The sequence below is a fragment of the Theropithecus gelada genome, chromosome 6 (assembly GCF_003255815.1).
Source record: "Theropithecus gelada isolate Dixy chromosome 6, Tgel_1.0, whole genome shotgun sequence".
Classification (NCBI taxonomy): domain Eukaryota; kingdom Metazoa; phylum Chordata; class Mammalia; order Primates; family Cercopithecidae; genus Theropithecus; species Theropithecus gelada.
In genome coordinates, this window is record NC_037673.1 from 78,403,959 (window position 1) to 78,430,286 (window position 26,328).

At 36.6% G+C, this 26,328-nt stretch overlaps 1 pseudogene across 1 annotated transcript; it reads left to right on the top strand.

Annotated features, from left to right (window-relative positions):
- The first annotated feature begins 22,977 nt into the window (after positions 1 to 22,977).
- Positions 22,978 to 23,460, top strand: LOC112626442 (annotated as a pseudogene). The gene has a single exon (XR_003119891.1). The product of XR_003119891.1 is annotated as a 40S ribosomal protein S25 pseudogene (transcript).
- Positions 23,461 to 26,328: the final 2,868 nt, after the last annotated feature.

Consider the following 26,328-nt stretch of genomic DNA (forward strand, 5'->3'; position numbering starts at 1 on the left):
GACTAATGTCTCTAGGAGGAAATACAATTTTTAACCAAATTCAATCAAACTAATATTTTTTGAGGATCTCCAAAGTGATGGTACTTGGTTAGGTATTAGCTATTCAAATTTTGGAAAGAAGCCCACAGTTCAGTGGGGTAGAGACAAATTATAAATAAATCAGGCCCAATAGATCCACTATTCTCAAAACCAATTATTTGTTTTATATTAGGTCTTTCCTCTTGGTTCAATGATTAGTATACACGTAATGAATGACAGGCAATACAATGTAGCAAGAGAAGACAAATCTACAGTCAACAATGGTTGAAGCCCTGGTTTTGCCATTTCCTTGTCTCTTAACTTTGCAAAGGTAATTTAAATAGATTCAAACACATCTTTGACCCTCATATACCAGTTTCCTAGCATTTTATATCCTTTCTGGAGTCTGTACAATTCAAGTAGAAAATGTTACAGATTTAAATCTAACTGGACTAAGTGGTTGAGTTGAGGATACAAAGGAGAGTCTAGATTTGAAGACATTTTTGGGATTAATTATCAGAATTGTGTGATCATTTTGATGTGGACTATTAGGAAAACAGAATAGATAAAGATGACCCCTAGTTTTTTAGCTTAGGGAACTGCTTAGGTGACATTGTCATTAATGCAAGAGAGAAGGCAGAAGGAACTGGTTTGGAAAAGAAAATAGTGGCTTCTTTTTAGGACCTGTTAGGATCTAGATATCTGTGGGAGTCACTGGACTCCTTTTGGGCACCACCTTCAAGCCTCTCAGCTAAGCTTCTGATTCCAGCCAAGTCAAAATAAGCATTTGGTACAGGTTTTGACCCACTTACTGCTGACCATGCCCATCCTGAAATATCAACTGCGGAATGCTAGCTTCTTTCCATAGAGATTTCTCTGACACTATGGTGTGCGATGCCCACGGTCAGGAAGCCCACTCACATTCGTACATATGCAACCAGAATGCAAGGGAATAAACACTAAGTGGGAAAATTGGAAAGAAATGGGTGATGGCAGCCTATGAATAGATGGGTGGATTTATTTTAGTTTTCTTTTTTTATTATTTGTTTGGTCTGGTAAATGTGTCAGCTTTCATGCTGTCACCTGGAATGCTGAACATTAAATGAGTTCACAGAAGTTAGTTGATTTTCCCTGACAGGAAGTGAAATTTTTTTCGGTTGTTGTTATTTGTTTTTTTCTGAAGGTTTGACATGGAAAGGGAATTCAGAATAAGAAGTGAAATTCTTGAACAAAAGGCTTTAATTTACAAGAGACAACTTGTGCCTCCAAAGGCATAGGTTTGAGCACTGCTAAGGATTTAGTGGTGGGTGAACCCTGTGGGTATTAGGAATCTCTTTAGTTTATGGTGCAAGGCACCAAATCCCTTCTATTAGTGGTTTCCAGTTCCTCAAAACTAAGAGCCCTTTCTACCAGAAATAAAAAACATCAGAAGAACTCTATGTAATAACTGTTGATTAAGGAAATACATAATGTTGGTGAGCTATTATAAATTCACTATGTCTTTGAAATAAATATTTTATTTTGATAGATGAGAACAGCACCCACATAAGTTTGGAAATATAGGTCATTTATCTGGGAGTCTAAACAATGAAAGCATCAAAAATGGAGACTTCCCATTTTTCTTTATGACCATCCATTTAAAAAAGTCACTGTAATAATTGGAGGGCAATTTGGTATAAGACATTCAACAAAGACAACATATTAGGGTGATATGTCTCAAACAATTGAAACACGCATCAGTTTTGCTGTTTGTATATTTTGGCAAATAACAAATGTTTTAAAGATTTAAGCTGCAATGGTTAAAATGTATATTTTTATGCATCTCATTTCTTAATTTGTATAAGAGAAAGAAAACCCATAAGAAAACAACCAGAAAATTTGATAAATAAATCATTATTTTTATTGTTATGCCCTTTTTGAATTAACCTATTTAAACTCTGGAAATATTATTAATTTGGAACAGGTTATTTCTGTATAATCTGAGTAAACAATCTTCTACCGTATGTTTAAGATGTATGTGGAAGAGAAATGTTTTGAGATAGAATGCATATTTTGATTACTTTTAAAATTTTTCCCTTGACTTTATTCAAGCATGGAGCTCAATGTAGCAGTGAAGATTCTTCAGTGAGGATACTGCATTGCAATGCAAAATAAAATCACCACAAAAGCTTACTTATTGGCTCCCCTGGAAAGTCCAAGCATGACTAGAACCAAAGCTCAAATGTTGTTATCTGTCTCTTCCCATCGTTCTGCTCTGCTTCCCTCTGGGCTGGTTTCTTTCTCCTGAGGCCTCTCTCCCTGGCTCCCAGCAGCTCTAGGCCTATTGACCCCAACAGAGACAGCCTCTATCCCAATGTCCCCATCATTCCTGGACTAGGTCTTACCGGCCTAGCTTGAGTCTCCTCTCCATCTCTTAGTCAGGGTTTAAGGAATGAAATGCCCTTATTGGCCAGGACTAGGTCATGGGTCTATTACAAGAAAAATTGTTCCCTTATACGCAAAGGGAAGATAGGAAGAAGGTATATTCCCAAAGGAAATTGAGTGCTTTGCCAAAATAAAGAACAGTTACTGAGCCAATAAAGGCAAAAATATTCAATTCACCTAGTCTTAACAATTTTTAGAGGGGTTAAAGCAGAAGTTTGCTTGAAGATCACATTCTGATAGATCCTGAGACCACAGGCATCCTATAAGCCCAGGAGCCAGAGAGCAACTGGATAGGAAATGGCCACAGGCTGAGCCTTGTGGTGGTGACCAATGGGAAATACAGGGGCCTCCTCATGCTGTGGTGCTGTACGAAGCCCGAGGACCTTCACACAAACGTGGGGAAAGAAACCTGGTAGTGACTATGATGGGATTTCCTGTCAGCCTGGTCTGTTGGGTGCTTGGTGTCTGATGACTAAGATTTATGTGACCACTCATATTATTTACAGAAAGTACTTAGAGCATGTATGGATATATGTCAACTTTGAAAAAATTATACGACACCCTAGGAACCTGTGAGCTATGGATTAGAAACTGCTCTTTAGAACGAGGTTTTCTCTGATCTGGAAACTGAAATTATTCCTAAACATGCCTAGCTCTCTATCTTTTAATACAAAACTTCGGGCATTCACAGGATATGTAAGTCATAAATGTGGCGTCTAAGAATGCATATTTTGTAGTTGTCTGCCAGAGTTCAAATCCCTACTTAAAAAAATATATATGTATCTGTTTCACCACTTTCTAGTTGTGTGGTCTTGGCAAAGCTAGTTAACATTTATAAGTCTCAGGTCCTCATCTTTAAAATGGAAATAAAAGCAGTACTTACCTCACAGGTTGATGTAAAGATTTAAAAGGCTATTGCTTTTACAGTGTTAACACACTTGACATATAGTAAATGCTCAATAAATGTCAGCAGCTATTATCAAGCCCCAAGAAAGTTGGAAAGGGTCAGGGTATATCTATCACCACATTTCAAACACCAACACAAAATGCTTAGCCTAAAGACCTTCGGGTGCAGTTGGCTGAATTACTGAGGGACAGATTTGCCAAGCAGTGGAGAAGGGATGTATTGCTAGTTCTGTTTGTATTTATCATAACCCAGTTGTCAGCTGGATGCCTTCCTACCTCCACCTGCAGCCATTAACCAATCAACACATTTCCCTGGCCTCACCTACATGCTCCCAACACAAGATTTAGGTACACGTGGCACACACTCCTCATTTTCATGACCGGGAAGTTCCAAGCTTTCCACTAATTTTTGACAACACACTGCCTCTTCTCCCTGTGCCTATATATGATGCCTTGTTTCAGCCTCTGCTGATCTAGATCCAAAATTCTGCTTCTTAGTGGATTTCCGCAAAAGATCAATTCAAACCAACAATTTCACACATTCTCAAACCTTCCTAAAGTTTCACAGGGTCGTGGGAAGAGGTCACATCTCATGCTGCCGTTTGACTAGACCCACCCTATTCATGCTCTTCTTCCTTTGCTCTGACCTCTCTGGAATAACAAGCAATTCTTACTTATATCCCTTGGAATGAAGTTTTTACTTCCAAGTAAAATTATCAAGATATATTTTCCTAACAAATACAGTTTTCTTACTGAGGAATTGTGTCACAGATGTTGGAGAAATAATGTTTTCAACCTCATGACATTATGTTAGGCTTTATTCTATACACCCATGTAGGAGATGCATAGTGTGCACGTACTTTGAAAAAGGTTCTATATGGGAGATGAAACCTGGAGCATAGATCTACTACAACTGAATCTACCAAGAATGAAATTATATTACATTTCAATGTACCAATAATGAATGTCAAGGATATAATGAATCTGTAAGAATTTTAAAATGAAATATTAAGGTGTTTTAAAATTCAAAATGTGGATATTTAAGTCTTGACAACTGACAGACTTTTAGCTCCATTTCAATGATATTTTAAATAATTTGTATTTATTTAATTAAACTCGGGGGATTACATCTAAAAGAAAAAGCTTGAATATCTAGCCTATAGGAAATTGAGATTTTTACAAACAATCTGTATTTCCAAGAGAAGAGAACTCTGAAATTACACAATTATTTACTTAGAAAGCTAATATATAAACTTCAGGAAAGCAGCAGCTTTTTCTCTTTTGTTCACTAATATGTTCCAAGCTCCTGAAACAGACTCTGGCAGATAATCCACAATTGCAAATTAGTTAATACACAAGAATTCATAGAACTTCATTTATCCAACACACATGTATTATCTGCCTATTTTATGTCTGACTGGTTCTAGGTGAATTAGAGATCTAATTTTATTTTTAAGGTCCCAAAATATTAAAATTTCTACCACTTTCTTAGAGATTAGTAGCTCTCAGAAAGTTTTCCCTGACAGGCCGGTGCACTGGCTCACGCCTGTAATCCCAGCACTTTGGGAGGCCGAGGCAAGCAGATCGCGACATCAGGAGATCGAGATCATCCTGGCTAACACGGTGACACCCCGTCTCTACTAAAAACACAAAAATTAGCCGGGTGTGGTGGTGGGCGCCTGTAGTCCCAGCTACTTGGGAGGCTGAGGCAGGAGAGTGGAATGAACCCAGGAGGGCGGAGTTTGCAATGAGCAGAGATCGTGCCACTGTGCTCCACTCCAGTCTGGGCGACAGAGCGAGACTCCGTCTCAAAAAAAAAAATAAATAAAGTTTTCCCTGACAATTAAGTGTTTCATTTTTCTTTTAATCTTTCCTCATAACTCAATCCTTTAGTTTTCTGCTCAGTTGTTCTTTACTGACCTATGTACAATTAGCCAATATCTTTTTCTGAACTGTATGCATGCCCTAAACAAAGCATTATATTCCAGGCATGAAACCTCAAGTCATTTTGCAAGGAACTATCTGTTCTCTGATTTTAGGCAAAATAATTGTTTAAATGTAGTTTTGTGGCGTTGAGTTTTTTTATTTTTCACTGACATAATTGCTATTGAAAATTTCTTTTCTTACCTTCACTGGGAGCTCTTTCAGAATAACCATCTTTCCTGTCTTTACCAGTTCCATCAGTAGCTTGCTACTGCTAACATGTAAGAAACATCTACAGCCAACTTTGAGAAATATTTTGCATATATTTTTTCATGTAATTCTCACAAAATAAAACTCCTATGGTGCAAATATTATTACTGTGAGTTCAACATAGATAAGAGAACAGGGGTCACATATAATGAACTGAGATTTCAGCCTGGGTGTTCTGACTGGAATGCTTAACCTCTCTGTTAATGTTGTCGTACATGTTAGATTAAGTTTATTTACACCATCTTTCCTTTACTTTTGGTTAATATTTTTAACTTCTGTGTCTTTTGTTGATCTATACCTCAAGATAAAATCTTGGGATTGTAAAGTTCTTATTTTTCTTCAAGGTTTAAGTAAAAATACATGTTCAGCTTGGAAATATGTGTTAGTGGCCAGTTAAGTATCCACTCATCCATTCATGTCTTCCGCCATATGAAGAACATCCAAGTTTACCTTTGGGAATATCAGCCTTCTCCCACTGTGTAGCAGGCATGTGGTTTGAATGGAATTCATCCCACTTCTGCCTCCAGGTATGGACTCTGACTGATGTTAATCTATCTGTTAATCTAATCTCTGCTGATTGATGGAGGAGCAGTAATTTAGATTGAAGTCAATCAGGATATAAAGATCATCTGACTTCAGTGATTGGCTCAGGCGGGTCCAGACTGAGATTCAGGCATCTATGCCATGGTGGAAGGCAAAAAAGTCCTCTCTCTGGCTTAGAACAGTATGATGAACTGATATGCACTCTCACTTTTATATCTAAATTTAAAATTTTTTCTCTTTCACTTGATCAAGAAATTTCTTTCACATTTCTTCTTTTGAAAGATACCTTCTATGTTTAATTCTGTCCTAGGAGTAACTTTTAAAAACTCATTCAAATTAATTTCTCTAATTTCCTAATCTTTTCTTTCTTGAAGTTCAATTTACTTGAAAATCTTTTCCTGAAACTAATTTATCAGCGCACTGAGCTATCACAGTTCAAGGTCACCAGTAGCAAAGCTGTCTCTTAACGTCACATTGCAAATTAATTAGTTCCTGCCAATAAGCGGTATATATAATATGTCTTTGTCTCCATTCAGCCCACAAAAACCATATAATGCTAATGCTGGAAGGAAACTTAGGGGTCATCTAATCCTACTTAATTATTTTACAGATGGGAAAATTGGGGCCAAAAGAAGTTATGTGACCTGCCTAAGGTCACACAGTTAAAGTGAGGTGTCCTGTGATTCCTGGCTCTTTCCATTAAATCATGCCTCCTCGTGTTCAATGAAGCATACCAAAATTAAATAAATAACACCTTGTATTTCAGGAAACGAGTCCAACTCATAATGTCTGGTACAATCAGTGTGCCATAAACCATGGAGGCAGCTTAAAAGGAGCACTAAATTGAACTGAATTGATTTTCAACTCTCAATGCAAATTAATATAATTTTTCTGTGGATAAAATTCTATTTAAATTTTGATGCTCACTGAAAATTAATTTTTAAATAATTTTGGGTTATAAAGTTGACTTGATGCTTGGAAACTATGTTGCAGATGCAATGTGTTTGCTTTTATGAAACAACAGAAACTTTAGATATAAAATAACAAAATTTTTGGTAGATTTTCTTTACCTGCTTTAAGACAGTGATAATTAAATACTAAAATATTTTTTCATATGCTTCCTATAGAGCAGACAGACATTCTTCTTTTGTTCTCCTCATTTGTAGCATGGTTTTATTAAAAGCTCTCTGATCATCAGAATCAGTCCTGAAGCTTTTTTAAAGTGCAGATTTTCAACTGCATCCCAAATCAGAACCTTGGAGGGAGAGCTTAGATAGGTGTACTGTTTAAAAAGTCCTCTGGGAATTCTGCTAGTTGGTTTAGTCAAGAAGCACGGCACTCTAGCATTTTATGAAATATGCATCTGGAAACATTTTACTGTTAAAAAAGAAAATTCCATCATACAATCATAACCAAATATACTCATTCAGTGGACAATGGATAACTGGAATAGTTATCAAGATAGTCACATCTTCTTCATTGGTAAAAATAATTATGTAAACAAATTCCAAATTTCATTGACACTAAGATGCCATTAATTGTAAGATGAACCATTATTTATGTACCACTAAGAAAAAAAGAACGTTGGTGGTTAAGCTGACATGCCATTAATTCTAAGATGCTTTGTGATTTAAAGTTGATAAAAAACATGCATTTTAAAATTGATGGTGTACAGTAAGTTCTACTGTAGTAATTGAAGTTACAGTAGTGCCTGCCAGGTTGAAAGTGAGTAAAAGAGGGAGATCAACCTCCAGGATATTAGGAAAAGGGAAAACCCGTATTAATGATTCTAGCAAGACATCTCTGTGGGTCTTACAAACAACAACATCTAAGGCTTTCCTGAGAGCTATTCATCCTGCTGAGCTCGAGTTCGCATGATGTCTTAGAGAGGAGCTTTGCATAAAACTGATGGCAGGATGGAGCCCTTCATCTACAGATCTGACTTTGATGCACACCCTCACCTTCCTCCACCTCCCACACACACTTCTCTGAGAGGTCACTGAGAAGCAAAGCATTCAAGGCAAACCATGCTTTTAAAAAGTGATTTTTCATAAGGGTGACATTCGATTGTTGTTGTTTATCTAGGAGGGAGGATTTAATTTTAATAGGCTTCATATTATCATTGCTTGTACCAAAAATGTAGGAGTTGAATTTCCTGTTATGGTACTTGCTTCTAGTTTGTGTTATTTTAAAAAGCCAATATTTAAACTGAAAGTTTTTACTTTTAACAATGCAGTATTTATTGGGAAAAAAAATGGATAAAACTTGAAGCTAAATTTTTCCACTCTCCTTCTTCGATATTCAGTATGAATAATGATACATTTGGATTTATCTGTCCTTTTCGTTTCATAACTACCCATACTGATTTCATGAACACAATATCCTTCTTTATTTATAATCTTAATTTTATATATTTTAAATTATATTCTGGTTGCTCTGCTAACTTTGTTTACTTTGACATTGTGTATACTGCCTCCATTTATGCTGTAGGCATTCCTTAAATATATTACAGTTTTGGACTGTGCATTCATCTTTACCACTGAGAGTCCTTATTAGATTGCTGGAAGCATCCATTTGTGTAGTTTATTTGGGAGAAAGTAGGAGCTGCTTCTGTAGCTTCCATGCCATGCTGTTTTTAGTGAGAAAGGGGGAGGGGCAAGATATGTCACTGAGCAGTCACTGTTTTCATGATCGTGGATGTTCCCCCTTCATCTAAGCAATATCAACCATCAGGAACACTGCCCTTTCTCTTCATCCAGGGTACCCCTTTTCATTGTTCCTAATTGGTGGCAGACTTCCTGCCTAGGTTTTGTGGTCCAACGTAGAAACATGAACAGTGCACAGTGTGTATTTCTGCTCCTTACTAATGAACTCCAAATAATGATCCTATCCAATGCCTAGGCCCCAGCTATGCTGGGCTTCCACTGCCTCTGTCTGTGGCCCACCATTAGTGCTTCCTTTCACACATTCTGACCTACAATTTCTCTGTTCAGTTTCATCCCGTCTGCTTTCCAGTGTTCATGAATTCATCACAAATTTTGGTCTTCTGAGTTTGATGTCTTATTTTCAAGAGCAGTGACATATGTAGGCACGTTGTATGTGTATTTTTAGACATAAAGAAGGATTGACTGTCAATTTGATCTTTTATCACCTCTCTGCTTCATATTTCAGGGAACTTCAGTTTCTGGGTTCCCTGTCTACTTCTGGGCCAGTTTGCAAATAACAGACACTTGCAAAGATTACAAGATTTGAGAAGGCGAAAAGCCAGATTATTTCCCTCGCTCCTCTCTGCTTCTTTTGGCATTTTGAGCACGGCTTTGTTTCCTCTGTGACATCAGCACCCGCTCACTGCCTCCTTTTAGGGTCCCAGGCCAGGGCCGGGACCATAGCTGGACGACTCTACCTCCTGAGTTCTATCACCAGAGCGTAGAAATAGTGGCTCTCTGCTGTTTTATGTGTTTTATTTTTCTTTCTCCTGTTTTCCTTCTTTGCATTTCCATCATGTGGTAACCAATGTCCTCTATTAAATTCCTTTTATTAAAAAGACAGAATGATTTGTTTTCTTGATGGTCCCTGAAAGATACAAAGTAGGAGACTAAAACCTGTTCTCAGTTCATCACCTTGAAATGAACGCCTAGACATGCTAATCCATTTTAAAAGCACAGTTTAAATGCTGTTTAAAATCATATATAATAGAAAGCCATATAAGCACCCTCCAGTTTAAGTCCAGAACTTCTTAGCTAATTTGTTAGAGTAGTTGGACTATTCCAGTCCTTACACAGTTCTCCATTTTCTAGTGTACTTGCAGTACTGCCTTAATGACAATGATTATTATTTATCTAATACAGACAATTTCCATTTAGATATTCACAACCTGGTCTAAATAAAAATCATTTTCTACTTGCACTGTATCCATTTTTCTATTTTTTTTAAAAAAATTGGATATCAACTCTATCCAGGGTTCAGCAGTTTGTTGTCACTTTATTACCGCCATGTTTAGGATGACAGACATTGATTCAGCCACCAACAGCCTTTAGTTATCCATGTATTTTAATTGCTTTGGCAAACACTTTTCCTGTTGCTGCTGCCTGTTCAACCCAAGAAATCAAAAATTCTTAAAACTTACTTTTCCAAAGAGAATTCCCTGCCTGCATTCTTGCTGTTTCATGACAGGCAAGGAAAAGACAGTTATCAAGGGACTGCTGTTATGCATGTCATATTTCTCCAAGGCCCTTTTCCGCTCAAGAATCCATAAGTAGCTCTTCTCTCAATTGACTCCTTGCTCTTAACTAAAATTTGAAGTTCAAATCTGCTATTATGTATTACTTTGAATGATTCGAGATTATTCATTAGCTGGTTCAGCATAATGTTTCTTTAACTAGAGACTTTTTAATGACCTAACTTTTTTTCTTTAATGAATATTTACACTGCTGAACTATAAAAGCTTTGAGTCATCCAGGTGATGGTTTGTTCACAGGTATTTGCAATTAAAGCAAATGTATTTTATTTTGTTTCTTTGGATTAGCTATCATTTATTGAGTGCCAATTATTATATACTTTCAAATATATAATTTATATATTGTTGCCTCATTAGATATGTTATTACCCTTATTTTAAAACCAAACTCAGATTTAGCAAATTATATAGCTAATAAACATAGTCCAGTTTCTCTTCTACTAGATTAAACTGTTAGAATCATTGATTTTGTTGATTTGTAATATTTGTAACAATGATCTGGTGCAGTTTTCAAATTTTGTATTGTTGTGACAGGACATGATTTTTGGAATAAAATTAAACTTTCCAGGGTCTCAGGTATTGGCTGCTTTTGTAAAGCAAATATATTTTAAAATGTTCTTTTATATATGAATACATCTTGTACTATGAAGTATAAATATTACAATTAAATCTGACAGCTAAAAATTTTAGTTTGAATCTTCCTTCTCTAAATTTCAAAAACAACTTCAGATTTTGTTAAGGCTCTGAGAAACCAGTTTTATAGCCACATAGAAGCTTTTGAAAAATGGTCTATGAAAAACAACTTCCAAACGGTGTCCCTAGTGAGTTTTGAGAGTTCCATCACCTCTTTGTTAAAACACCAAATCAAAAAAAAAAACCTGTTGGTTTATTCAATCTAAAAGATTCCATAGGACTAGACTCTTTAAAGATGAGCAAAGAACAGCTACCAAGTAAGAAAAAAAAAAGTTTTCACCTGTCATTCTGTAACTTACAATAGACTCTTCTCCATTCTGCTCAACCTCACCTGCTAGCAGTTTCACCCACTGATCTGAGGTTACATGCTCTGTCTCAGATATTTGTTCTGATGGAAAACGTTTTACTTCTGGGAGTTAAAACAAGACTCCATGGCATATCAATGCCAATATAATTAAGATTCTCTACACAGGAAGTAAACAATGTGCATCATTTTCTATATTGATTTATTCTTCCCCACTTTCCATCTGGAACTACCATTTTCAAGCAATCGCCACAAATATGTGGAGGGCCAATTTAGCAGGCTGTGTAAGTACTTATGCTTTGGAAAACTCTTTTTTTTTTTTTGATTCCACAGGGACAGCCAATTTGGGCACATTTAGCATCAGCTTTTAGTCTCAGTTCACTCCTTCCTGCCTAAGTTTCTAAGCCATATATGCTTTCATCATTCCAGCCCACTGACTCATTGAAAAATAAATACTGAGGTGATAATTAATTAGAAAGGCTGCATTTTCCTTTCTTACAACAAGTTAAGTGTTTCTTCCTGCCAGAATTTGGCTTTCAGGAAAGGAGGTGTGTAATGTCCTTATGTTTGGGTTTACATTGGTTCATTTTTCATCAAATTCTCCAAGCCTTGATACCTGTGGCTTAATATTCATAACATTTTGCTTGGATTTTTAACTTTATTCGAAACCCATATAACTTCCACAACCAGTTGAGACAAACCAGATGAAAGATTCCAACCACATCCACTCACCACACCAATTTGTTGCTGTTTCCTTAGGTTTCTGGTCCCCCAGCTGTGTGGCTTGGTTCGTGTGAGGCCAGATGCAGAAATGGGTGGGAAATTATTACCTAACTAAAGGAGTGTTAATCATTTCCACTTAATAGAGGGAACGTTTTTATTGCTACTTTACTGATGGAATCTTTCCCCAAGGCAAGAAACAATAACAAAATCCCTCCTACCTGCCTGTCTCAAAAGAATTCTAATCTGTCTGGGAAATAACCAGCACCAAGGGATGTTTATTGAATGCCCTCAGGGAGGTGGTACTCCTTTGGATGTCCTAGGAGTTGCAGAACGGTTTAAACAAGCATTGGTTAAGCCAGGTGAAAAGAATATACACTAAACTTGCACTCAAAGGTTCCAGGTTCCAGTCCTGGCCTGCTATTTATCAGCTGTGACCCTGGAACTCTCAAGAACTGTCACTATTTATTGAACAACTCAAATTTGCCAAGCATGCTACATTCATTTCTAAAAATGTCAGAAACCGTACAATAATTACTGAGCCCCATTTTGCAAATTAAAACAGAATAAGGCACAGAGAGTTTCAATGACCTGTTCCAGTCCAAACAGCAATTTGCTGAGCCAGGAACTAACTCTGGGTTTTATTTTTCTGACTCCAAAGGCTACTACTTTTCACGATACTATGACAAATAATTTTCCTTTTCTGAGTTTTAGTTTTGATTTACTTTAATCTAACAAAATACAGTGATTGGGCTAAACCTTAAAAATGCCTTTGAACTTGGATACCATATGATTCTATAATTGAGCCTAAGCCTTAGACTTGGGGAGATTACAGTTTGGTTCAGTTCAGCCCAAACAATACACATATTTATAAAGTAAAGCTGAGCAGCAGCACTGAGTAGGAAGGAGGTGGAGGTGGTATGAGATTAAGGGTCTGGTATTAATCTGGGAAAGCTTCCGGCCTAAAGGGTTTTCATCTGGTACAGGCAGGAAGAGGCACAATGTCAGGTGGCAGATGGGAGGAGGTCGGCTCGAGCCTCAGAGGAACCGGGGGCAAACACTGTTGCAGATGATTCAAAGTGAGAGACCATTAGCAGGTCTGGCTGACCGAATAACAGACTCTCGGGATCAAGGCGCTCGTGCTGTGGAAAACGAAAATGGGCCCCTCACGCAGTATTCTTCCCTCCATGGGAATTCAATAAACATTATTGACTGACTGACAGGTGAACTGAACTGCAGAATTGCTTTGAAGCCCACAGTTACAAGCTATAATTGAGAAACTGTCAAGAGATTCAAATTCACGGAAAACCATGAAAGAAAGAATAATGTTTCCATGTTTCGGAGCTTGCCAAAATATAAAGTTTCCTTTCTGCTGTTAATTTCCTCCCCCTTCTAATTCATTTTTTAAAACTTTTCCATCAAGGAGAATTCTATTTTGTAACTATACATAATTAATATTTAGCATTTTTCTTTTCAGAATCTTCAAAATGTTAGCAAATGTTGACAATGTAACTTTTCTAGTATCCTAGGAGGAAAAGCGGCACTGGTTGTAGATACTTCTCCAGTTTTTCCTAAGGTAAAACACTATTAAGAAAGGAATTCTAACAGCCGTTGGATCACAAGCTACAAAGTAGCTCATTAAAAAATGCAGGCTGGGAAACTATAGCAGAACTCTTTATCATGAGTTCTAATTGTTTTTGGTTTTTTTCTGTAACGTGGTATTAATCAATTGCTCCTAAATGTGGCTTAGGAGATGCAATCTTTGAACGTATAAAAACAATCCTATCTACTATGTGCCAGGCACCTTTTGCTAGAAACTTTATGTGCATTATCCTTAATCCTCAATCAATTCTCTAAGATAGAAGAAATTTCAGGACACAGTGGTTCAGTAACACCCAAAGCAGTAAAGCCAGGGGTGCAACACTGGTCTATTTGACCCCAGATTTTCTGCTTCTTCCATGCTGTACCTTATAAAAGATAAGTTTAGACTGACAAGTACCTGTGCTTGTCCTCTAACAAAAGTCATTGACATATATATTTAATAATTATTTCAGAATATCTTTAGACCTTTACAGAATCACTTGAAATGTGCCGAAAGCACAGCCACTCCAAAATATTTCTCTTACCTTGACAGGAAGGAAATTTTCAATTTTGAAGTTAATGGGTCCACCCCGACCCCATGAAGAAGTGGGATAGTTGTGAAGAAATGTTTACCAGAAATCTAAAACTGTTATTTAAATAAGGGCAAAACCTAGGGTCAGGCAAATTTGCGATGAGTGAGATCCTGCCACATTTATTAACTGTCACCTTGGAAGATGGAAGATTTTGCCCTTAGTAGGGTGATACCTAGATTTGGTAAGATTAGTTTGCTGCAGAAATGGGGTATGGAGCTAGATTTCAGGAAAGAAGAAATCAAAACAGAACAAATGAATGGCTGGCAGGAAAAAATATCAAGTGTCCTCCATGGATTGGTGTCCACTGCCCCCCCAAAAAAGTCTCCTTTTACCTTTCCCACTATTAAATGAAAAGGGGGAGCTAAATGATTTTCAACCAAATAACATTTCTGTTCTGAGTTTCTCTGACTGTATTTTGCTGAAAAAGGAAAGTACGAGGGCCTGTGGTTAAAAAAATATAAAAAAGTGGCTACAAAACCCAAATTTCTCCAGAGAAAAAAGAGAAGTTGCACAGCAAAGCACAGCTTGAGATTTTAGCCTAAAGCATCAATAGAACAATGGGTGCATCTCCACAGACTACTCTAAATCAGAGCCTTCCATGTTGTGGATGTGCCATAGTCTGTACATTAACCTCTTCGGTACCTATTACAACTCTCTTTCCTCCTGCTTGCTTTGTCTTCAGATCTGAAAAGCATCTTCCATTGAAGCTAAGAATGGGCTTGTGATCTTGTGGTCAGTTCTCTCCAACAAAACTATAGGCTGAATTCTAGTGAAGACTTCCCTTCACATAAAAGAAGAAATCTTCCTTTTTTCCTTCCTGATGATTCCTTCCAGGAACTCAGATGCAACGCCACTTTGGCAGCATAATTTTGTGACCATGATTAGGAAAACCTCTCAGCAGGGATGGAAGAGTAAGAAAATAAGGCTTCCTTGATGACATTTGCTCCCAGCCTTTTTCCAGACTGTTGTATAAGAAAATTAAACTCCCTACTGGTTTTAGCCATTGCTTATTGTGTTTTTTGTTATAACCAAAAGCAATCCTAACAAATATTTGCATCTCTGAGATGCTTAATCCTATGTTCCCTATAGTCTTACAAACTTGCTTTGCTGTTCTCACACAGATTAATAATTATAATTATTACAATGTGCCTTACAAATGTGGCACAGCGTGTAGATAATAAACTGCTCTAGGTGAATTGCATTTCTTCTAAATATAAGAAATGACATGGAGCACTATTAAAATCAAATCCATATGCATGTAAACATCTATGCCTATGTGAGCATAAATGTGTACCTATAGTTGGCCCATGAGCTCAGAGCTACACCCCACACTGAGATTTTTGCAATTCAAAACAAATGTGCAAATGAAAAAATATTTCTTGATAAATGCCAGCAACCTGACCATTCCCACAGGTACTCAAAAAGCCTCAGGTACAATACTGCCATAGAAGGATTGGGTGTTTGAAGACATCAGCTAGGGTAGCCTCAGTTGGCAGATAGGATTTGGGTCAATAACCACTCCAAAAATAATCACTGCAAAAGCAGTCAAAAGGCTTCTTATTCTTTATATCAGATGGGTTCTTTTTGCATTTGTGCACTTATTCTTGCCAGAAAATCAGAGACTCAAAGACTGTGAAAATATTCAATGGATGCAATGGAATTGAAGACAGTACATAAAGAAGGTTGCTCTCCATGTTCTCCTGATTTCCTCATAGAATGTGGCTCACTTTCTGTTTTCTTAGCTTTGTCTGCTACTTACCTTCCCCATGGCAAAGACTGAGTTATTTGTTCAAAGTAAAAAAACAGTCATTGTTTTATTTATTTCATGTCTTCATGTTTAATACATTGTCTTCTTTCTCTGGTACCAGTAGTAAGCTCTAATGTTCTTTTTTGTAAATTCTTGAATGAAAATATACATTAAACAAAGACAAAACATTTAAGTTTCTTAACACGTACATGGCCTCTTTTTTAGTTTAAACATAATATTTAAATAAAGCAAGCAAAAGGAAGAATTGTATAGGAAAAGACTCACAAATATATTTTTTTTCAAATTCTGATATTTAATTAGAAAACCTCACCCATTATACAGCAATTAGATATCATTTTAGAGCCATTCTTTTCCCCCAGGGGGTTGGTAGTATAGAAGGGAGACTGAAATTTTCTGGCACATCAATCACCTAACACTTTCAGCCTTTCCTTTCAGGGTAGAACAGGCCTATATGAATATTTAACTACAGCTTGATTAAGGAAACTAGTGATAAATACTATAAGTTTGATATTAATCTAGGAAGGTAACTATGTACCTTGACCTATTAGCTTACTCTTCTGAAAATTCTTAACATATATTGTCATCATGTTTTAACTGCATCTTAATGAACAGACTGGCCTAGTCATTGTAATGGAGTAAAGACCACATTCTCAAAAATAACTGCTATAAATATCTGATATCTGAATAATTATTCATCTCCCTCAGTAGCATTACATTTTATTACAAAGTGAAAACCAAGCCTTCATACAAGGTACTGGATTAGTTACCACACAATCAAGCCCAAGAGATATGATCTTCCTGCTACAAGCTTCAGAAATAAAAATTATTATGTCTTCACATCACCACACATAATATATATATTAATTCCATCAATGGGACCTAAGTCCTGTTTGGTAATCTACCTTACCATTAAAAAAAAATTTTAAGTGTTTTCACCAGAATTCTTTTCAGAGAGAACACTGAAATTCTTTAGAAAAAAATTCATGAACATTTAGGGCTGGTTGAAGGTGCAAATAATACTGTCTTCATAGTGTTCTACAAAACAAAGTGGAAGAATTTCCTGGTTATATCAGAAAGGTATGGAAAAGAGTGGAAAGTGAGACACGGAGGTAAGAGGGGTGAAACTCTACAGAAAGACACCATTTCCCAAATATCTTCAATAAAATTACAGGATCCTGATCTACTGTAGTTTGTGTGGAATAATTATTTGTTTACTTATTCACTGACTTATTAAAATTGGTGACAAGGAGAGCAGCTTGGACCCAGGGCTTTAGCAGGGAGATGCAAGAAGTAGAAGAAAGGGAAAGAAATTTCAAATTTTAGGAGCTGTTTTATTAATACTTCACAGGGAAAAAAGCCACAAAGGAGTATGAGCTTCATAGGGTTTTTCAGATCTTTCCAAGCACAACCCAGTGAGATTCTAAGCACAATCATCTCATATATGGAAAAATATTTGCTGAATAATAATACCACTGCTATGTGCCCTAAATGAAAATTTTTATACTAACCTTTCTTAGTGAATATTTTTATATCATAAAGACTTACTTCTTATGCCTATAATTCTGAACATTCTCCAGTTAGATCATACTGAGTTGGTTACAAACAAATACAGGTATTCCACCAGGTGTCCTTTAATGCACCTGGAATAGGTTTCAAATAATGTTTAAAATTTGTTGGGAAATATATATTTTCAAAGCACAAAGATAAAGTGAATTATAAATTCTCTTTGTGCTGTTACTATGCAGCAGTCCCACTTTAGCTGATAAATACTAAGTACTTGCCATCCTTTTTGATTCATGGGAAATTAGTTTGAATTATGCATGTTATTCAAGGTAATCAGGGATGCTTCTTAGGCAAAGACTGTGATCATCCTGCTATTAAAGAAATTGGGAAAAGCATCAGAGAGTAGCTAGAATGAGATATGGAATTTGAATGACAGGACTGTGACAGCAGAAATGGGAAGATGTCATTTCCAGAAGACAGAAGACATGGAGACAAGAAAACAGGGTGTGTTTGGGAAGGAGCCTCTGGTCTCAGTCCTCTGGAGGGTGATGTACGGAGTCAGCATTAGGAGCCAGTTTTTGGCACTTGTGTTGATGTTCTCATGATGGAACAGTGGTCAGGCGTCTTCAGTGAGCTTTTCATGCAATGGGCGTTGACAAGTGAAAGCCAGAAAGGAATAAGCTGGACAATGCCAAGTGTTGACTACAGCTGGCAAATGGGTGTGATGGGGACCAAAATTATTAATGCATGACTGTTTGCCATCTTCCCCATCTGCACATCTACTCAAGAGGAATATGACTTTTCTATACCATTTCTTCCTTTTCTCTACTTGCCTAGGAGAGCCCTGCCTTGTCAGTTCCATTCTTTTGGCTCTCACAATCAAGAATGAAAAATAGATTTTAAAAAGTACATAATCAAAGAGGCAGAAAAAGGCCTGTGCCACTGTTATTGGAATGCAACAACCTTCAGAAAAACCCAATACACAAGTTGAAAACAGCTTTCCTTTTTAAAAAAAATCCACACAAAGTTAGATAATCAGAACCAGAAGTTTAAGGGATATTCTCTGCAGGGGGTAACTCAGCACCATTATAATTTGGACATAAATATAATTTATATTCATTGGTTAGTGTGGTCGGGGCTATTATGGTAGGCATAAATGAAAGGCTAGGGAGATTTTACTTAATTAGACAGGGACTTGGGAGCCATCGAGGGCTGCTGAACAAGGGCCTGATGTGATTAGTATTCTTAGGAAGAATATTCTAACAATTTATCCATTTAAATGAGAGAGAAAAAATAAAAGACAAGTGAAATCAGATAGGAGACTTTGAACTATGCCTGGTGAAAGGTACTGAGGAACTATAATAAAACAGGGGAGACTGAGACTAGCAAAGAGAAAATGGTAAGGTATTTGGAAAGTAAAATTAACAGAACCATTGTAAGAGGCAAAGGAAAAGAAAGAGTTGACATTTGGTGCTTGAGGCCTCAGGAACTGAAGGAATGAGAGTGCCATTAACAGAAGCAAGGATGCCAGGAGAAAAAACTGACTTCAGGGTAGAAAGAGTCAGCTCAATTTTACCAAAGTTGTTTCTGATGTACAGGAAGAAATCTGAGTGAGGGTGCCCAGTGGACAACTGGAAATGCAAGTGCTGAGAGGAAAGGTCTGTGTCTGTAGTGCTCACTTTTCACCACTATATGTATCTCCGAAGCTCAGCATATATTAGGTGACCAATGCACACTGTGTACAAATATACACATATGCATATGCATGAATGCAGAATGAACACAGAGCTGTCCAGTACTCTATTAGAGTTTTTATGACATACTATTGCTGTTTTCTCATGCTTGATTCTCTTTATAGATTCTAAGTTTTAAGTATACATCGTAGATCTTCATTATCGAGTGCCTGGTAGACATTAAATCCTCAATACACGTTGTTGAATTAATAAGTTAGTAGATCCTCTTTTAGTTTATATACAGCCCGATTCACAACTCTCAACTCCCTTTTTTATATTAAAATAAGATAGATAGATTCGCTAAATGTCATGTTAATAAATAGCTAAATGCACATACCTATAAAACTTATTTTAAACAAAGAGTAACATCATGGGTTTGTCCCATTGCTTTGGGAATATAATTTCAGGTATTTTAACATTTGATAATTCTGTTTGGGCTAATGGCTTCCTTAAAGTTGTCAGAAATTGCGGCCTGGCACCGTGGCTCACGCCTGTAATCCCAGCACTCTGGGAGACCAAGTCGGGTGGATCACTTGAGGTCAGGAGTTTGAGACCAGCCTGGCCATCATGGCAGAAACCATCTCTACTAAAAATAGAAAAAATTAGCTGGACGTGGTGGCGGGTGCCTGTAGTCCCAGCTACTCGGGAGGCTGAGACAGGAGAATCCCTTGAACTTGGGAGTTGGAGGCTGCAGTGAGCCAAGATCTTGCCACTGCACTGCAGCCTGGACAACAGAGTGAGACTCTGTCTCAAAAAAAGAAAAAAGTTGTCAGAAATTATATTTTCTTCCAATTACAAAAAGTCTAAAAAAGACCTTTGAGCAACAACTTGGATATGATGTTTTAAGGTAAGTTTTTTTTTGTTTCATGAATGGTTGAGCTTCCCCATAACAGATGACTCATTTTTGTCCCCAGCACAAGCTTTCAGAGCAAATACTAACTGCAAAAACGAAGTCTCACAAGTCTCCTGTGATGCCAAGCTCTTCCCAAGTTCCTCCCTCTCCCACTGCAGAGTGTGAGGGACTTCTTAAGGAACTTTCTACTGGGAGCGCGTTTTTATCCCATATTCTAGGTTAAAAGGACTATATATACATACATAGATATATATACACACACACACACACACACACACATATATATATATAAAAGATCTCTTTTGTTATTATGGATCATTCACTGGAAATGTTCACCATAAGGATGGCTTAATAGTAAAATATAAAATTAAAAATTTTGGTCTGCAAGGAGTTCCCCCATCACCTTTGGACTGAAATGGTTTCATGAAAGTTAAAAAAAAAGAAAAAAAGACAAACCTTGAAAACAACATCTGGTGTTGAGTTCAGAAATGAGAACCAGATATGCTTTATTATCCGTATTTCAGTTCACATGATTAGCCTGCCAGTATGGTGAAAGGGAAAAGGTTTACTAATTTAATTTGTGTTTTGTTTTGAAGAAATAATAGAAATATTTTGACGCTTAAAACAGTTATGGGTCCTTTTTTAAAGTATGCAGGCCATCCTTAAACATACAGAAGGAGTATTAGAATTAATAATGATTTTTAAAATATGTTTAGCATTATTATAATCCACTTTAAAGGATTCTCTGCAGCGTTTCCTCTAAGTAGCAACAACCAAACGATATTAAGGGCACATTTAAAAAGCCTTAAAAACTGGTTTTCCAAGTAATGTATGGTAGATGGGTTCCTGGAAAACAAAACTGAGAGCAAATAACCATTTGATTCAGCAACCTCATTGTCAGTACACATCCCATCTACAGTGCCGTCAGAAAAGAACAAGTCGAGTTTTTGTTTTTTCAAACTTCAATGATTTACGTTATGAAAATGAAAAATTGAAGATATATGCAGAAACTTTGGGGAAGGGGATTAGTATAATTATAAGTTGTTTAAAATTTACCAAGCACTATGAAGTCCTTCTGTTTTACCTTTACAGTAAAATTGAAGAAAACCAAGCATATATTGTTATTCCTGTTAAGCTGATAATATTTAAATTGATAAACATGGTATGTTATAGTTACTTTTATAGTGCTAACATGTACTAGAACCTAGAACTTCTGTACCTTAGATCTGGGCACATTTTAAAAAAAATTATTTCATGCTGTTTTTCTACAAGTTACTGAAAATCCAACAAGCTATGTCCCTATATAGCTGGTATTTGGGACCTAGAGTTTAACTGCAATCAAACCTAGAAAAATACACGCATGTGAAATGCTAGGACTTTAAAACAAAGATATTAACATTGCACTTGGAACATCAGTGTGGTAAAGAATCCCATAGATCTGCACCTCATTACTTTGATGGAATATTTTTATTAATGGATTTTTCTAATTGACTTTGTAAATAATTTTATTTTCTACTTTTTCAATTGTTTTACATGTAACCTTCTCCATAACCATTCCATTCCAAGCAACTCTATGGTTATAAAAATAGGTTCTTTATTCATTCAAGTACAGAAAAAGAATCAAATTGTCTAATGCATATTCTGCATTAGTAAGATTTATTTCCTTTTTTTGAGGGGAGAATGAAAGACATTGTTTAAAATATACTCTTAAATCTTACAAATGAGACAATTGAAGTGGAATGTTTCCCTTTCTTAAAATGGAGCGTTCTTTCTTTTCTTTCTTTTCTTTCTTTTCTTTTTTTTTTTTGATATGGAGTCTTGCTCTGTGGCCAGGCTGGAGGGCAATGGCACAAACTCGGCTCACTGTAACTTCCGATTCCGTGGTTCAAGTGATTCTCCTGCTTCAGCCTCCTGAGTAGTTGGGATTACAGACAAGTGCCACCATGCCCAGCTAATTTTTGTATTTTTAGTAGAGATGGGGTTTCACCATGTTGGCCAGGATAGTCTTAATCTCCTGACCTGGTGATCTGCCCGCTTTGGCCTCCCAAAATGCTGGGATTACAGGCATGAGCTACTGTGCCTGGCGAAAATGGAGCTTTCTAAGTTTCATGGTGCACAGCCCTTTGGCTATCCTGCCAAGATCAGTCCTAAAGTCTTATTCCAGTACTAAATTATCAAGTTTCCCAAAATGACCATGAATCCTGGAAGATTTTTCCTTTTTCTTATTCCCTCCCTAATTAATAGATAGTTAATCCTGTTGCTTTATGTAGGATTAGCAATAATAACAGCAACAATAATAGATGTCCGTCATTATTACAATTCATTATTTCCATGGAAAAGCAGAATACTTGAGAAAATCACAAAATAGTCATAATGTATACTATCGTTTTGTACTTTATAATATATGCAGTTTGGCTTACTCCTCAAAAACAATTACATAGACAGTGAAGATTTTATTCTTCCAATGCTACTGACATAGAAATAGGGGCTCGGAGAAGGTCAATAAGATATGCAAGGTTACTGTATTAGTCCGTTTTCACACTGCTCATAAAGACATACTCAAGACTGGGCAATTTACAAAAGAAAGGAGTTTATTGGACTTACAGTTCCACGTGGCTGGGGAGGCCTCACAATCATGGCAGAAGGTGAAAGGCACCTCTCATATGGTGGCAGACGAGAAGAGAGCTTGTGCGGGGAAACTCCCCCTTACAGTAACCATCAGATCTCGTGAGACTTACTCACTATCACGAGAACAACATGGGAAAGACCTTCCCCCATGATTCAACTACCTCCAACCGGGTTCCTCCCACAACATATGGGAATTATTTGGGTGGGGAAACAGCCAAACCATCTCATTTACATTGTCAGTAAATGGCAGAGTTAGATTAAAAATCTAGGCATCCCCTTTTTTTTGTCCGACATCTTAGCAAGGCTGCGGTGTCCTCTGCTGCTCTCAGAGCTTGGCAATGCCGCCCAAGGACGACAAGAAGAAGAAAGACGCCGGAAAGTCGGCCAAAAAAGACAAAGACCCGGTGAACAAATCCGGGGGCAAGGCCAAAAAGAAGAAGTGGTCCAAAGGCAAAGTTCGGGACAAGTTCAATAACTTAGTCTTGTTTGACAAAGCCACCTATGACAAACTCTGTAAGGAAGCTCCCAACTATAAACTTATAATCCCAGCTGTGGTCTCTGAGAGACGGAAGATTCGAGGCTCCCTGGCCAGGGCAGCCCTTCAGGAGCTCCTTAGTAAAGGACGTATCAAACTGGTTTCAAAGCACAGAGCTCAAGTAATTTACACCAGAAATACCAAGGGCAGAGATGCTCCAGCTGCTGGTGAAGATGCATGAATAGGTCCAACCAACTGAACATTTGGAAAAAATAAAACTTTATTAAATTAAAAAAAAAATCTAGGCGTCTGTGCTCTGCTGCTGATTTGCAGGGGGTTCACGCTATCAAGTTCCCTAATTCTGAAGCTACATTCACTTTGAAAAGACAGGTGAGTCAAGTGTGGACCAATCTGAAATTCAGAAGCTCTGAATTCTTCTGAGTACTCCCAGCCTGATTTAGTATTCTAAGGCGATATGACATCATAGTTAAGGGCATGGACCCCAGAGGCATGCAGACCTTGTTTTGCATCCCTAATTCCTCCACTTGCTAGCTCAATGAGCTTGAGCAAGGTGGTTTCAGTCTTAGTTTTCTTCTCTGTAAATGGAGACTTTCATGAAACTTAAATGAGATAACAAATGTAAAATTCTTGGCCACAATAAGTGTTACATTAATCGTTGCTACTAGTATTTTACTTTATGCTGATTTCTCTTCTCCCACTAACACTCTGCAACTGTTAATATGTGTATAAAAGTTTCTTAGAGGAAAGAAAATGAAAACACATACAGGTTTCATCACACACAAAAAACTGAACACACATGGAGACTTTTTCCCCCAGGGACTTACATTCTACCTCTTGGAATTACTGCAAAGTCCCTTGAATCCAAATGTAACATAGCATTTCTTTGGACTGAATAAATAATACATCTTGCTTAGCCATGTGACTCCATTTTTTAATCTCTAGGTTTTTGCTCTAATAATAAATAAATTTAAAGCTTTACTAAAAAGCTGTATTGAATTCCATTATGAATTTTCTTGCTCAACAAATAGTTTAAATAACATTATAATTATAGATGGAGTAGGAAGGCATTGCTTTGTGAAAATATTTAACATTATTCAAAAGGATGGAAATCAATGTTCTAGGGCATTTTAGCTTTCAAACTTTAATCAACATGAATTTATAAGATTTTAAAAAATTATATAGTCTTACATTGATTCAAAGAGGTTAGAGGATTCCTTTTTATTTGTGGTTAGATCCATTCCCTTGAATGTATGCCAAAACTAAATTATGATCATATTTGATTAATCATAGTTAACAATAAATACTTTGTTTTTTCCTTGGCTCCTTTTGATTTTATCATCTCCCCTATTTAGGGTTAAAATACAGTAGCAACAAATGTAAATGTGAGAAACTTGATCCTAATTCTAAGTGATTCATTCAAAGATACCCCAAACTTTTAATACATATTTTAGATGGCGATGACTTCATTAACACACTTGTGTCCATAAATTCAGAATATTTCTGTATCTTTTAGCATGTTCTCAGTCACATTTAATAGAAAACTCAAAGTGGCTTAAATATTAAGGACATTGTTGGCTTGCATTGCTGAAAATTCAGAGATAAGATGGGCTTCAGGGAGGTATTAATCCAATGGTTCTGGCTGGGCTCCCCTACCATTCTCTCAGCTCTGCTCTATTCCACATATAATATGGTCCGTGGGATGGAACAGGATAGCTTCAGAATATACAAGTTCTACAACCAAAACTTACCACAGTCAAGAGAAGAAAATAAACTACCTTTCAGTACTCTTTCATAACAGAGAAAAAACTTCTTTCTGATTTGTCCAGTAACTCCCCTCTTCTTTAAATACTTTTGGTTAAAATTGGGTTGCATGTCCACTTGTGTACCAATACTTGATTCAGTGGGGCAGTGGAATCACAAAGGTTGGTTTCCCCTGAGGTCCTTGGCTATATGAGAAAAGGGTGAGGAAAGAAACAAAATTGGGGTTCCTTGTAAATGAAAAGAGAAGAACACATACTACTTTATAGGCAACCATCAGCATTCTCTATCTCTTTCCATATCTACCCATTCGTTTTTCTGAGGGGTATTAACTAAGTTAATTAAGTTTCTGAAACAGAAATACCCATTTTGACATGCCCTTGGAAGAAAAGTGCAAATGTTTTAAATATTAAATAAATTGGCTTGAGGTAAGAAATTTTTATACTGCTGGCAACAGACCACATCGCAAGTCATGGACGAGATTAAATTTTAAGTTTAATGGCTGGGATAAGTACAAGTATAGGAAAACAGGTCTCTGAAAATATGTTTTATGCACATATAATGGTACATATCACCCCTTAAAAATGTAAACCAGAAGATTTCATACAAACTAACATGAGAAAAGAAAAATGAGGTTTCTTATGAAAAGCACACTGCTTTGGGATTAGGCATGCAGGTGTGATCCAGTATTAAGATTCCTATAACGCCAGTTACTACTATAATCCACAGACAAATAAAAAAGTGATCTGTCCAAAACCCAGTAACAAAACTTCTCTGGAAATGAGATTTTACTTACAAGAAGATTTACACACTACTGGTAATGTTTACTGTAATTTTACAAAATGCAAAATGAGGGATTTTCAGAGCTCTAATAAAACCAAAAGGAAAATATTGACTTTCTGGAAATGATGTTTTGGAAATTAGTGACTGTATCAAAGTAGAATTTTTTTTTTTAATTTTAGAATTTCTTTTTGATTCACTGCCCCCGTAATTGTTCCAAACTGCTTGCAAATATGTGCCCCAAAGAAGCAATTGGGCATTTTTCTAAAGCTAATTTAAGGCTGAAAAGTGATTAATTCTTTATATTAATCAATTATCTCAGTATTCATAGAACAGATACTATATGCCTAGAAATAATTATAATACATACCTCCTGCCCTCAAAGAGTTTAAAATCTATTAGACAGAGTCAATCCAAAACTTAGAAAACAATTAGTAAAGAATAAAACATTGTATTTCATCAACTATTAAATTATGAATCAGGGAATATTGATGTAGAAAAGTCCAAATGAGGAAAATTGTGTGGTTTAGACAAATTACAGATGTCGTCATCACCACACCAACATCTATTAAACACTCATCATGGACCAGGTATATTC